The sequence below is a fragment of the Neofelis nebulosa genome, chromosome 14 (assembly GCF_028018385.1).
Source record: "Neofelis nebulosa isolate mNeoNeb1 chromosome 14, mNeoNeb1.pri, whole genome shotgun sequence".
In the NCBI taxonomy this organism is placed as follows: Eukaryota; Metazoa; Chordata; class Mammalia; order Carnivora; family Felidae; genus Neofelis; species Neofelis nebulosa.
In genome coordinates, this window is record NC_080795.1 from 40,328,820 (window position 1) to 40,342,330 (window position 13,511).

The following is a 13,511-nucleotide window of genomic DNA, read 5'->3' on the forward strand; positions in this document are numbered from 1 at the left end:
GACTAGAGAAGTCCAAGCTTTGCTGTTGATATTTGCACAATCACCAGCATCCTGGGTGGGCAAGGGAGACAAAGAAATGTCTCAGCCCGGACTCCACTGAAAACAGAACCGGACAGGGGTGCCTAATTTGAAAGGTGAAGTCCTGAAGCAGTGAGAGTTAATGAAAAGAGAAGTGTGACAAGGAAGGTTACAGAGCCACAGCGTGTCACTGTACTGGCCACTGCTTTACCATAAGCCTCAAAGACACACAGCTGGTCGCTCAGCAGGTGCAGCTACTCAGCCACCTGGGATGTCTCCAGACAGGCTGTGCATCGAAGCTGCTCAAAGCAGTCCCTTCAAAGAGGAAGGAGGGGAAATTTATCTGCATGGCTACTTCCCCTCTCTAGTCTCCCAGATTCATTACAAAGGGAGTTCTTTTCCCCAAATCCCAAGTCATGTCACCTAGCTCCCTCAGTAGCTGCTGAAGAAGCCCGTCCCAGTACCACAGTGTCCTGCTGCATCCAAGCCTGGAAGTGGTCGGAGGGGCCAGAGACCCCACGGGTTCAGCTGACCGGCCCCAGGTGGCAAAATTGCACAGGCCCGTGAAGGACCAACCAATCTGTCTCGGTGGCAGCTGAGGGCCTGGCAAGCAGGTGCGGTTGGGGATGCTGATGAGGTGCTGAAGATTACAGCATGAAACGGCAGCTAGGATTACAATCATATCCAAAGCACAGAAGTAGATCTTCCTTCTTCAGCTTTTGCCAAATATCTCCTTGTGCTGAGAACCTGGACTGTGTCCCTAATGACAAAAGTATAGCAGACATGCCAACCTAGGCATTACAAAATCTTCAGTCAAAATGATCTGTTCTGCTGGATGCAATAGTGTTTATGTGGGTGCTAAACCCTAGAAACAGACCTTGTGATCTATTACAAAGACCACCAATGAGCTCCTAAGCACCAAATCCAATGAGTACCTTCCAATATTTACTTAACTTGACCTTTTTACAATGTTTCACACAGCTGAACATTTCTTTCAATAGGAAACGTTTACCTTCTTTGGATTCCACATGCAGATCTCTTCTGATTCTCCTCTACCTTCTTTGTCTCCTCTGGTGGGTACTTTCCCTCTGCTAACTCTCAGCCTGATGCACTTTTTAGTCTACATGTTCTTCCTAGGGAACCTCATCTGCTCCTCTGTGCTAAGGATTCCCACAGCTCCAGACTTGTGAGTAAGACATGATCCTGACAAAAGGGAAAAGACAAAAGGTATCAAGTATTATGACAGTGTGTATGAAATGCTATGCTAAAATGTGTTATAATAGATGTGCACACAGAACACACTCAGCCTGAAGAATCTGCTTAAACCAATTCTGAAAGGATAAGAAGGAGTTATTCCGAAAGATGAAAAGAGGGAGAAAATTCCAGGGAAAAAAACCAAACAGAACACAGGCCTAAGACAGCATGGGATCGGAGAATAAGCGATGAATCTGAAAGGAGACCTGAAAAGGCTACAGAGACACGACTAGAAAGGCAAGCAGGGGAGGGTCATAAAAGGCCTGACATGACAGGCCGCAGCGTCTGAACTTCATCCTGAGAGCAGGATCAAGGCAGGGTCAGCTTTCTATTTTATAAATATTCCTTTGTGAAGATGGGCTTGGAGGAGATGCCAGGGGAGGATGGAGACCAATGGGGAGGTTGTTGTCCCACCCAAGCAAGACACTCTAAGACATTAAGAGTTTGGCAGTAATGACCTTCGTTTCTCCCATCTAAAGTAACTTGTACAAGGGAAATCCTGAGCTAATTCCAACATTTTTGTCTTTATACTTATGGAATAATGAACTGCTGTCTTGATTCTCAAACATTTACTTGATTTCTGGCTATCCCAGGCAACTATTTGTTCAGGGTTCTCCAGCAAATCTGGGAAATAAAAAGTATTTTGTAATGGCCCAAATCACCTATTTTTCTATCATTTTTTTTTGTTCATTAAAAAATGTTTATCAAATAGTTACAGGAGGAAAAGTCCTCTTTCAGTTACTGTGAGTTATAGAAAGATGACTAAGACGCAAGTCCCCAGGAAGTAACATTTCAGTGGGATGCAGTCAGAAAGAGCATAAACGGTGAAATGGGGCAGGTGAAAGAGGAAGGAGGGACCAAGAGAGAGGTTCTGGCAGTGTGCCATGCATGGCTGCAGAGGAAGAAGGGGGTAACTGTGTTTGGGAGGTTTGATTCAGGCTCGAAATGACTAGGATCTCAACTAGGCAGAAATGAGGGGACAGATATCCCTGACAAAGTCCCAAGGGCCTGACATCACTGTTGAATGACTAGGTTTGGTCAAAGTGGCAGGTATCTAAAGGAACATAGTAGAAAAAGAAAAATGGCGGACAGTTCAGGAAGACCTTAATATCCAGGTTAAGGCAGTAGCAGCCGAGCTGCTTAAGCAGACATCTTTTGGAGCATCCGTGTGTCTCCATGAGGGCACAGAGCCATTTGCAGTGTACTGCCTCAGCAAAATTATTCCTACAACTGTTTGAATTGAAGCAAATTGAATCCATTTTCACATCGACAGCACTGCCTTGTTATTAGCCCCAGGAAGACGAGAACTTTCTCACGAGCACTGCTGTCAGAGCAGTTACCTTGGCACATCCTCAAACGTCCCCAGTCCCCTCATGGCGCCTGGATACGAGACAGCTCCATGAGCCTGCAGGGTTGTCCAGATGTGTATTTCTTCTCACTTACAGGAAACTCCATTACTTTAAATCTTAGAGGCCAGGGCCGCTATTTTATGAAGCCTATGTGAAGTCAGAATTACCTAATAACACATCGAGATGTAATCTACTTAAACCCATGGGGCCGAAAATGCACTAGTTACGAGACAAGTTAATAGGTTAAACTAACATCCTAAATTGAATTCACTGAGGAGACCTAGAAATAACTTCAAGAGGCTCATTCAGGGAACCCTGAGGAACCTTACCTGAAAGGTATGACTACAGAGAAAAAGAGAGAGAGAGAAAGATAACAGAGAATCAGGGACCAAGAACAAAGTCTCTGACTTCAATAAAGGTCAAAACAATATACTCCAAACTGTTCCAGACAGATAAAATAATCTGTCCAAAATTAAATGCTATTATGTATGGTCATTGTTGTGAATCTTTATACAACAACTTGGCCAGACAGAGAGGGAAATGTTTTCTCTCTTAATTTGGTGCTATAGTCTATCTACTTCATGAAATGTTAAGGTGAAAAAGTCTCAACTCTTCCATTGTTAATTTATATCTATCCTGGGTTTCTATCTGGTTTGTTGTTGTTGCTGTTTGTGTTTGTCTTCAAAATGTCTTTGTCTGGATGCCATAATTATATGTTCTTATCAGAGAAGAGTCCTTACTATGTTCAGCTTACTCCTTACTCTGTTTTAATTCCTTCCTTTTCTTGTGTCTCACCTGCCCTCCTCTTCCCAAGGCCAAAATGGTGGACAGGAGGCAAGAACAAAGGAATCAGAAAGATACTGTGGTAAGCGCGCTGACAGAAATGGCTCCTATCTTCCCTCACTTCAAAACTAAAGACACCTTTACAATCTTGGATTTGGAATTCAGAACCACTTTCTCCATCTTGTTGTCTCCTCCCAGTGAGTTATTATCACCTCATGGGAGTGTAGAAGGATAGAGGGTGAGCAACCTAGACCATGTTCTACGTGGGACCCTGGTTTTTGTTGGTGGTGGTGGTGGTGATGGTGGTGGTGGTGGTTTTTGGAGAGAGAGACAGACAGACAGACAGTGCACATAAGCAGGAGAAGGGAAGAGGAAGAGGGAGAGAGAGAATCAAGCAATGCGGGGCTTGATCCCATGACCTGAGCCAAAACCAAGAGTCAGGCGCTTATTCACCTGAGTCACCTAGGCACCACTTGGCAACCTGGTTTTACTTTGGTGTGTAGGAACCCCAGAAGTTAAAGGTTGCTATATAAGTCTTCTGTCACTACTGTAACAAATTGCCACAAACTGGGCAATTAAAAAATAAAAATCATTTTCTCACAGCTTTGCCAACCAAAAGTTCAAGATCAAAGCCACATTCCCTCAGAAGGCTCTAAGGGTGAATCCTTCCTGGCCTTTTCCAGCTTCTGGTGGCTGCTGGTATTTCTTGAGTTCCTGGGCTTGTGGCTCCATCATTCCAATCTCTTCTATGTCTAATCATCGCCTCAGCTTCTATGTCTTTTCTACCTTTCTCAATATCCCTCTGCCTTTCTCTCATAAGAGTATCGTCATTGGATTTAGGTCCTACCCAGAGAATCCAAGATGATCTCTTCATCTCGAGATCCTTAACTTACTTTCATCTGCATTGACCCTTTTTCCAAATAATATCCACAGAGTTCACGAATTAGGACATAAACCTATCTTTTCGGAAGCCACCATTTGTATGGTTTTACAACGTCCACATACTAAGACATAACGTTCTTGCTGGTTACCAGGGCCTTGCCTCAGGGAGTCAAACACTCTCCCAAGCCAGCCAGTGCCACAAATATCATCCCAAGTCTGAGTCAGAACACTTGCCTAGTTAAATGTGTTTCCAAGACAAACAAACGGAAGCCTGCTCCTATTTGAGAGTTTAGACAAAGCCTGAGAAACATCAGATGAGCAATTCTTTCAGCAGGACATAGAAACACTTTGAACACTAGGATTTAGGTACTTCATTTACATGCCACTTGTAAACTATTTTAATATGTACAGGCTATTGTTAGTGTGAAGTCTTTGGGAAGAAATATGCTCCAAGTGGTAACATTTTACCTCAAAAATGACATAGAACCCTTTGCCTTCATGTACATTACATTTCAAAAAAAGGTAGATATTATACTGTCTTGTACCAAATGCCCTCAAGATTTTTTTTTTGAAACCATAATATAAAACATCTTTTTCTCTGGCTCTAATCCAATTTCTTTGAGTGATGTGTAAACCGTACAATTGTTTGTAGCTCTGTGTCAGTATCCATTACTTTTGAAATGACCCCTACATTTCACATTCTATATAACATTTTCCTGTCTTCTCTGGGAATTGCAGAAGATCCTTCGTAGACACACTAATTGCTTGTGACACCCACAGTCCTTTTGAACACTGACGTTTTCTTGGTGAACCAGTAAATACTCTGTTATTTGGAGAGGACATTGTTGCAAAACACTTTCCCTGATTCTTGCTTTCTACTTAAACATCATAATCACACAGGGCTGAGTTATAGCTTCACTGCTGCCCATGCATATTGTACTCTTGGCATTACAGGAGCTTCAGAAACTGCTCAGTCCGTCAAAGTACCGGTAATGATTTCTTTTGTGGGTATATTAATCTCACAGAAACTAAGCATTACATTTTAGACAATAAAGCTTGCAAAAGACCTGTCAAATCTATATTTTTTAAATGCTTTATATTACGTTCTTCCAAAACACACCCCACTGCATTGACCTTTAAGCACATTAACCTCTGCAGGGAAATTTCTTAAATCCATATTATATGCATAAAACCTCTAATTCAACATTTAGCGAGGAAAATAGATCGTAGTTGGTGCTAAAATGTCAATGAGTCATCCACATCTGACAGTAGATTGCTGAATGACAAACAATAGCATTAAGCTTGTCTTAAGAGAAAATGTAGCGTGGCTAAAAACACTGTTAGGTCCAAGGCAAATGTTCAAAGAATAGGCACTCTCTAACACACCAAAATCTGATTTACAAAGATTCCTAAATATAAATTGGGGGTTGCAACCTGTCACCGGCACCAACCACCATGACTTACTCAGCATTGTTTCCCCCAACCCAAGTTGCAGTTTCTGGTTTTTCCTCCTTTTTGGCCATCAAATAAATACCCTTATTTGCCCAACCTCCTCTCCTCTCTCTCCCATTTCTTGGCTTTCAACTCTTCGCAATTTGGTGGAGTTTAGACAGGTCTTCTTTCTTTTTACATTGAAATACATTTCACGTATAACGCTGTGTAAGTTTAAGGTGCTCAACATGTTGCTCTGATGCATTTAGATATTATGATTGTCTTTGAAGCGTTGGCTAACACCCTTATCATCACATAATTGTCATTTCTTTTTTGTGGTGGGAATAATTTACATCTAGTCTCTTAGCAAGTTTGGTGTTTATAGTACAATATTGTTGTCTATGATCACTATGCTTGTGCATTAGATATCCAGGACTTCTTTCTCTACTGGTTGTACGTCGGGTCTTCTTTCTGAAGTATCCACATATCCTTATCTCCCTCAGTCCCACGCTTCTTCTCAGCCCTCCTTCAAATCTTTGTGGTGACTTCAGAAAATATCCATGCCCTCTTTTCTTTTCCCTACTTTGTTCCATTTATGAGTTAAATAAACTCACTATAGGCACGACTGGGAAGCATTAAGTGCGGAGTCCCGCAACATTGTAAAATCAAAAGAAAGGAAAGCCATACGCTTACAAGTGAAATAGGGCATAATAAGTAATCAGCATCTTGACCACTTGAGCCCTTCAAAGCACCTGCAAAGGCTTCTCTCTCCAATTTAGCATCTAATGTCCCTCTGGGTTGATCGATCTGCTGCAAGTGCAGACATTCAAGATAAATTCAAAACTATTTCTTGCCTATTTGCGACTTCTCTGTTTTGCTCACTAGCATTGTACACATACTGTTTTCTCTCCACTTTTTAAAGTTTGACTATACACTAACTTGTTTCACTGTGCTTATAAGGCTTTGTAAGCTTTCAAATTAGTTCCATCACATTTGGGATCCTTTTCCTGTCAACAGATTCAGTCAAAATGCAAATGAATGCCTAAACAGTGACCCACTGTAAGTCGATGCTATATTATTCAGTGTTTTCCCCATAGACAAACTTCATCTGTTCAATGCTGCGTCTAAGACTAAGAGTTGCTCATTTTTGTGTGTAGATTTTTTTTTTTGGCCACCCAAATTTGAAAGAGTTAATGATTTCAAAGATTCAGAATTCCCTAAGCCCCTTTCAAATTATTTTCTCTTCCTTATTTCCACATAGGCAAACAGAATTCTGTAAATCTGCTTAAAAGGTGATCCTCAATAAGAAATCTGGGGATTTAGAGGAGGGGAATGTATGGTCAATTTGGTGAATCTAAAATCTCCTATTTTACAGCACATGTCTATATTCACCATTTCTTTATTCACTTACTTGCTTCTTTGTTGTCTTGCCTACTAAGGAGTGAGCTCTGTAAGAGTGAGGATCTTGTCTATTTTGTCTTCCCCAGTGTCCCCATAAAGTTGATATTCCAGAAACAATTTTGACCAAACAAAATATTTAATTTATCAGTTATTTTGATTATTTAGGTTCTGGTAGGCTTTGCCTTTGCTTATTTCATCATTTTAAAAAGAAAAAGAAGACCTGAGCATGTGTGTATGCTAGATTTAGAATCCTGGAAACTAGAGCTGGAAGAGATGCTAGAAATTGTGTCATTTAAAATATTGATTTTATAGCTGAGGAAATAGGGTGATAGGGAAACAGCCTAAGTCATCTAAGGCCCAAGGACCCTCACAGCTGAATAACGGCCAGGATGCTATCCTAGCCCTTAAACCAGTGAAGTCTCATAGGATGAGGCCCCTCCCCCCCGCCCCCCGGGGACACAGAGCTTATCCTTCCCGTAGGAGCTGGTGTGATCCTGTTGGCTCAGCAGAACATATGTAGATCTCTATTTACAAAATAAAACAAAAAGTGAGATAGAGGATTGTGTGATGAAAGTAGAATATCGTCCTGCATTTCTTTCATTAGGCAACATTATTTTCTGCATTATTTTCATTTAGCCAACAAACTTTTACGTGCTGGGGACAGTGGCTTAGGGGAAAACCAAAACAAAGAGCACAAGCACCACCACGTGCACGAGCCTCGACTAGGTCCAGATCTCAGACACGTCTGAGCTCTGGAGGGAACACAGGGTTCCAACACATATACACCGCAGATTCCTGTAAACAAAGTGTTTTCCTAGTCATTGTTTCAGTTCGTCCTCACAGCCACCCTGTAGGGCAGCAGGGAAGACATTGTGTCAGTTTTACAAACAAGGAACCTGAAGGTGAAGGTCATTAGTAAACTGCTCAGGGTCACACAGGTAGCTGGTGATGAGAGACAGAATTAAGTCCTCTGATCCCATGACAGTTCAATGTATGTCTTCACTACTCAAATGCATGTACTTTCTTAGTCTCACACTATCCTTTTTTTTTTTTTTTCCTGACTTCGTTGGATTTAAACGTACCTTCTATACGTCTATCCCTCCTGTCCCCAGATCAGGATCTGAGCTCCTGGCTAAGATGTTTACACACTCTTTATTTATTTATTTTTTTGTGCCTGAAAAATAGTAATGATTTTCTCTCTTTAGTGCTCTTCATAGGGAATGCATTTCTCTTAGGAGTCTTCAAACGGTTAATTGACAAATATCATAAGCCCTAGAAGAAAACAGCAGCTTCAAGATTCTGTGGTTTCAACGTATCTGTTGCAGAATATACACTGAACTTTCCCCTTCTCTCTCTGCTACCCACAAACATATATACACACAGTGTGATTATACCACACTCCCCTTCCACCTGAAATTGTTATCTCAAGCACTACTGGATTAGCCTAAGGCAAATATAATGGAAGCCATGGGTGGGGCCGAAGTGGAAGATCACCGGGGGTATACCACAAGAAAAAAAACCTGAATAGATGTTGCGGTGGGAACAGAGGCAATATACAATGGCTGGATCACTGAAGGGGGACGTTGGCAAAAAAGAAATAGTCAAATAGGAGGAACCTTAGGAGATGCTAAAATAAGAGACAAGTTGCTGAGACTAGAACAAAGGTACACTAAATAGTGCAATTACCCCTTGTTGCTTCTGATAATCTCTGTAGTAAAATGCCAACGGGGTACTTCAGTTTTGAAGAAAACCACTGGAGAATGTTGGTAAGAAGGCAAAGTGTGTCTTCACTGTCCTTTTTTAGGGACCCAAGGCACAGGCAGCTCTTCTCATATGGCCACGACCATGGCTGGCTATAGCAATTGGTAGGGCCGGTACAAATAGAGGTTCCTAACTGTGTGGCAAGGCTAAGTTGTCCCATCCTCCCTACCCCCATCATTTGGCTCCTCTGAGAGGCCTGGGTGCATCCTGCATGTCTAAGCTCCATTCACTCTTCCCCCTGTTCTCACTCTCCCCCCTCTCCTTGTCTACTCCTTAGATCTATGGGTGCACACACCCACTGTACCACAATCCACTCTTATGAGGACAAACTGTTACCTTGAAAGCCAGCTCACAGGTTTAACCAGGAATTTTGAATTCCCCAGAGCATGGTCTAGAAGAGGAGCTAGGCACTGGGTGGGCACATCCCCTTGGCCATCTCCCCACTGTCTCCTGTCCCCAGTAAGAGCAACCAGAAGATATCCATGAGTATTGTGGGACCAACACGGGATCCTGACTGCTTGGGACTAGGGGTTACACTGAAACCTGGAGCCATGGGGGCAAAAAAAAAAAAAAAAAACCAGTAGGAGATTTGCAGGTTCAGAAATCCTGACGTCATCTTCACAAAACCAGCAATTGTGGCTTGCAGGATTTCTGACCCTGCCCAGCTTCCTACCAAGACGATGAGGGGAAAAAAAGTCTCAGAAATCGTGAAGGATACATTTAACCTGTAAACCAGCCCCCATCTTTTAGACTTAGACATGAAAAAAGGGCACGAATGTATCCCCCAAATTAAAACAGATGTCTTAGACAATCATAGCCTAAAACTAAATAATCTCCCCAGCTTTATTATTTTATGCTTCTATTTTCCATTAATTTGAAGAGGAACTTTCAACTTTGGATTGTAAAACAATTATGAGAACAATGGAGGCTTCCTTTGGTTCTTCCCTGGAGGTAAAAGCCTAAAAGCAGAGCTTTAAAGAGCCTATCCAGCTTGTTTGTTAGTGTAGGGAAACGGAGGTTAATTAATCTAGTTTTGGGAATGCTAGATAATATCTATGTTCAGTTGCTTACACATTATGCTGTCCAATTAATTTCTCCCAAGGACTTTGATACAAGATTATTCAGCTCAAAACTTCTGGCTTGAAACTCTTCAAGGTCCTTGGGGTGACCACGAGAAAGAACATATTTAAGAAACTATCACCTTCTTTTCGTCTTTCATCCTGGTTGGAAGCTGCGCTCTTCTCAAAGGTTAACGAGGTTGCAGAACCTTCAGGGAGTGTGGCCAGGACACCCATTTCAATTGCTCTCACGTGCTTCTCTTATTCAATTCTCGGAAGCACAGTCTGGAGCTTGTGCTCCAAGATGCCTGCCTTTCAGCCCACCAGGGCTTCCTTCAGAAGCTGGCTGGGCCCAGAAAACAGTCAGACGCCCTTGGAATCTTTAAGTGGTTTTCTGACAGAAGGTTTAGCCATTTCTTCTCCCGGTGCTCATTTTAAAGTTAAGCACATGAACACACATTTTTTGAATCCCAAAGAAGACTTTTAATTGATTCCCTGAATATTTTAAGGTCTACTAATTCCATTGATGTTGCAAACACTGCAATTCATTCCAGCTGCTGGTCTAATCGCATTCATTAACAGGCTTATTTTTACCTGCCAGCTAATATTTTACCTTACATCAATAAGTCTTCAGTTTTCTAGTAAAATTGTGTACAAAATAAAATGGATCGCCCAACCTTCTGATTGTTCCACAGGGGTTGGGTCAGCCAACATCCCTCCTTCTGAGACAATAAACTCAAGAATGCACATGCTACTCATTTGTGACAGACAAATACAACGTTAGATTATTCCAAGGGCAAGTTTTTCTAGTATAGTCTACCAAGTTAATTTTTTCTTTTATATTACATAAAATAAAAAAGGAACATAATTGGTCACTCAGATGTAAACAAAAGACCTTACAGTAGGTTAAAATAACTCATATGCCAATGTCCTCTATAGGACATGGTTTCTTTTCAGTAATGATGTTTTATTAAGGTTTAACCATCCATGATGTCTTTGTCCATTCTTGTGTATGGCAATAGGCTTATGAAAAAAAAAAAATGGCCCAGAATCGAATGTGTAGCATGTGTCATTAAAACATAGAACAGGTAAATGACCCACATGACAAGCCAACCAAGTCTCTTGGGATCATTTGCTAATGCTTTGTGTACTGAAAGAAGAAGTAGGAAATCCCATCTACAGAGTTCAGAGCTAGATCTCTCCAGGTAAACTGTCATTAAACAATAAGAGTCCAAGAAATAATAGAATTATGGTTAAGAGACCACATGGCCTTGACTTCTAGAATTGCTACATATGAACTGTGAGCTTGGGTAAGACAAGCTGTGTCAAACCTACATTCTTATATTAAATATAAACTGAAATTTTGTATGTAAGGTGCTTAATACACTACCTGACATATAATAAACCCTCTAAAACTGCAAGCTAAAAGAAAAAAAAGTTGTATTTTGTATTCAACTACCATCACATCTCTTAAACTGGGTTTTATGTCATAATCACAAGCCAAAAATTTTTCTACAAGGCCATAGTGACATTATTTGACTCCCAACTCATTACCTCATTGTAAAAACATCACTACAGGGGTGCCTGGGTGGCTCAGTAGGTTAAGCATCCAACCTAAGCTCAGGTCATGATCTCAACAGTTGGTGAGTTCGAGCCCCACGTTGGGCTCTGTACTGACAGCTCAGAGCCTAGAGCCTGCTTCAGATTCTATGTCTCCCTCTCTCTCTCTGCCCCTCCCCTGCTCATGCTCTGTCTCTTTCTGTCTCTCAAAAATAAATAACTATTAAAAAATTTTTAAATGATAACAAACAAAAACATCACTACTCCTCTCATTATCCATTTCTGCCCTCCCATACTCATTTAACTTCAGCCACACCGGCCTCCTACCTAATTTTAAAACATATCAGGTACAGTTCTGACTGAGATGCTTTTTATGTACAGTTCCCTGTGCCTAGAAATAATCTACTACCAGATTTCTTCATGGTTTATCCCCATAACTCCTGTATGTCTTTGTTCAAACTTCAATTATTTAAGGAGGTCTTCCCACATCACCCTCACTTAAAATTCTACCCTTGCTTCCCAACCTTCCATATATTATTTCCCTGCTTTTTCTCTGAAGTATTTATCACCATCTGACATACAATACATTTTAGTTGTTTATGTTTTTGTTGACTGTCTCCTCAACAGGAATATAAGTTTTGTAAAGACAGTGTCTTTTTTTCTGTTTTTGTAAGTAAAGAAAGAAGAAAATAACAAACATCAAACACAGAAAGGCAAAATAGTCGTGCATAGAACTGAGATACAAGACAAAAAAAAAATAGCATAAAAGTTGACAAAGGATTAAATGGAGTTAAAGTATTTTAAGACCACTCTCATATCAAGAAAATGGATAAAAAGAATCAAAAAATATCACTCTTTGATAATTTAAAAATACATATTGTATTCTTCAGGATAACCACTGAAAAAATAATAATTGTACAACTACCAAGCTGACATGATTAGGAAAGTGGGACAAGAATACATGACTAAGAAATAATCTATTGAAACACAAGGCAAGAAAGAAAGAAAATAGGAGGATAAAGAAAGTTAGGAAAATTGAAAACAGATATAAAATGGGAGATTTAAACAAATGTATCACTGATTATATTATAAGCTCATATTAAAAGACAAAAATGGTGGGGGTGCCTGGGTGACTCAGTCGGTTAAGCGTCTGACTTCAGCTCAGGTCATAATCTCAGTTTGTGAGTTCGAGCCCCGCATCAGGCTCTGTGCTGACAGCTCACAGCCTGGAGCTTTCTTCAGATTCTGTGTCTCCTCTCTCTGCCCCTCCCCCATTTGTGCTCTGTCTCTCTCTATCAAAAATAAATAAATGTAAAAAAAAAAATTTTTTAAGAAAAAAATGGTCATATTAAAATTTAAAATTTATAATATGCTGATTATAAATAATATATCTGAAAATAAGGAACCAAAAGTTGAAAATACAAGGATGGAAAAGATACAACATACAATCATAAAACAAAAAGGTTGATTAAATTATACAATACCAGACAAAGTAAATAAAATAACATAACTAGAGAAAAGTGGGAAATGTCATATGAAAGGGGGTTAACCATCTTAATCCATTATTAATTTGTATTTACCTAATATCATAATTTCAAAATATAGAGAGAAAACAGAACTACAAGGTGAAACATAAAGCCAATAATCATAGTGGAAAACATAATCATAATCTTCTCAGTAAATGGTAGAATAAAAGATAGTAAATACTTGGAAGATCTGAACAACATAATTAAGAGACTTTAAGTAACTGACTTGTAGATAACAGTACCCAAGAACTGCAGAATATACCTTCTAAGGCACATACCAAGCATTGATAAAAATTAACCATACGCTGAATCATCAAGAAAAACTCAACAAATTGCATAGTATTTAAATGATCAGAATATGTTCTGTGACACAATTCTATTAAGCTTGAAATCATTAACAAAACAAAACTAGAAAATCTCCATATCTGTGTGAATTAATATGTATAGTTATTATTTGATTAACTGATGATAAACTGTGGAATGTGGAT

General features: G+C 40.1%; 1 long non-coding RNA gene across 2 annotated transcripts in view; it reads right to left on the minus strand.

Moving 5' to 3' along the window:
* The window catches only part of LOC131494301 (uncharacterized), a 422,057-nt gene that overhangs the window by 239,694 nt on the left and 168,852 nt on the right, over positions 1 to 13,511 (minus strand). For both annotated transcript variants that reach the window (XR_009253304.1, XR_009253307.1), the window contains exon 2: positions 1,031 to 1,221. This is a non-coding gene — a long non-coding RNA (uncharacterized LOC131494301). The remainder of the gene's footprint in view (positions 1 to 1,030; positions 1,222 to 13,511) is intronic.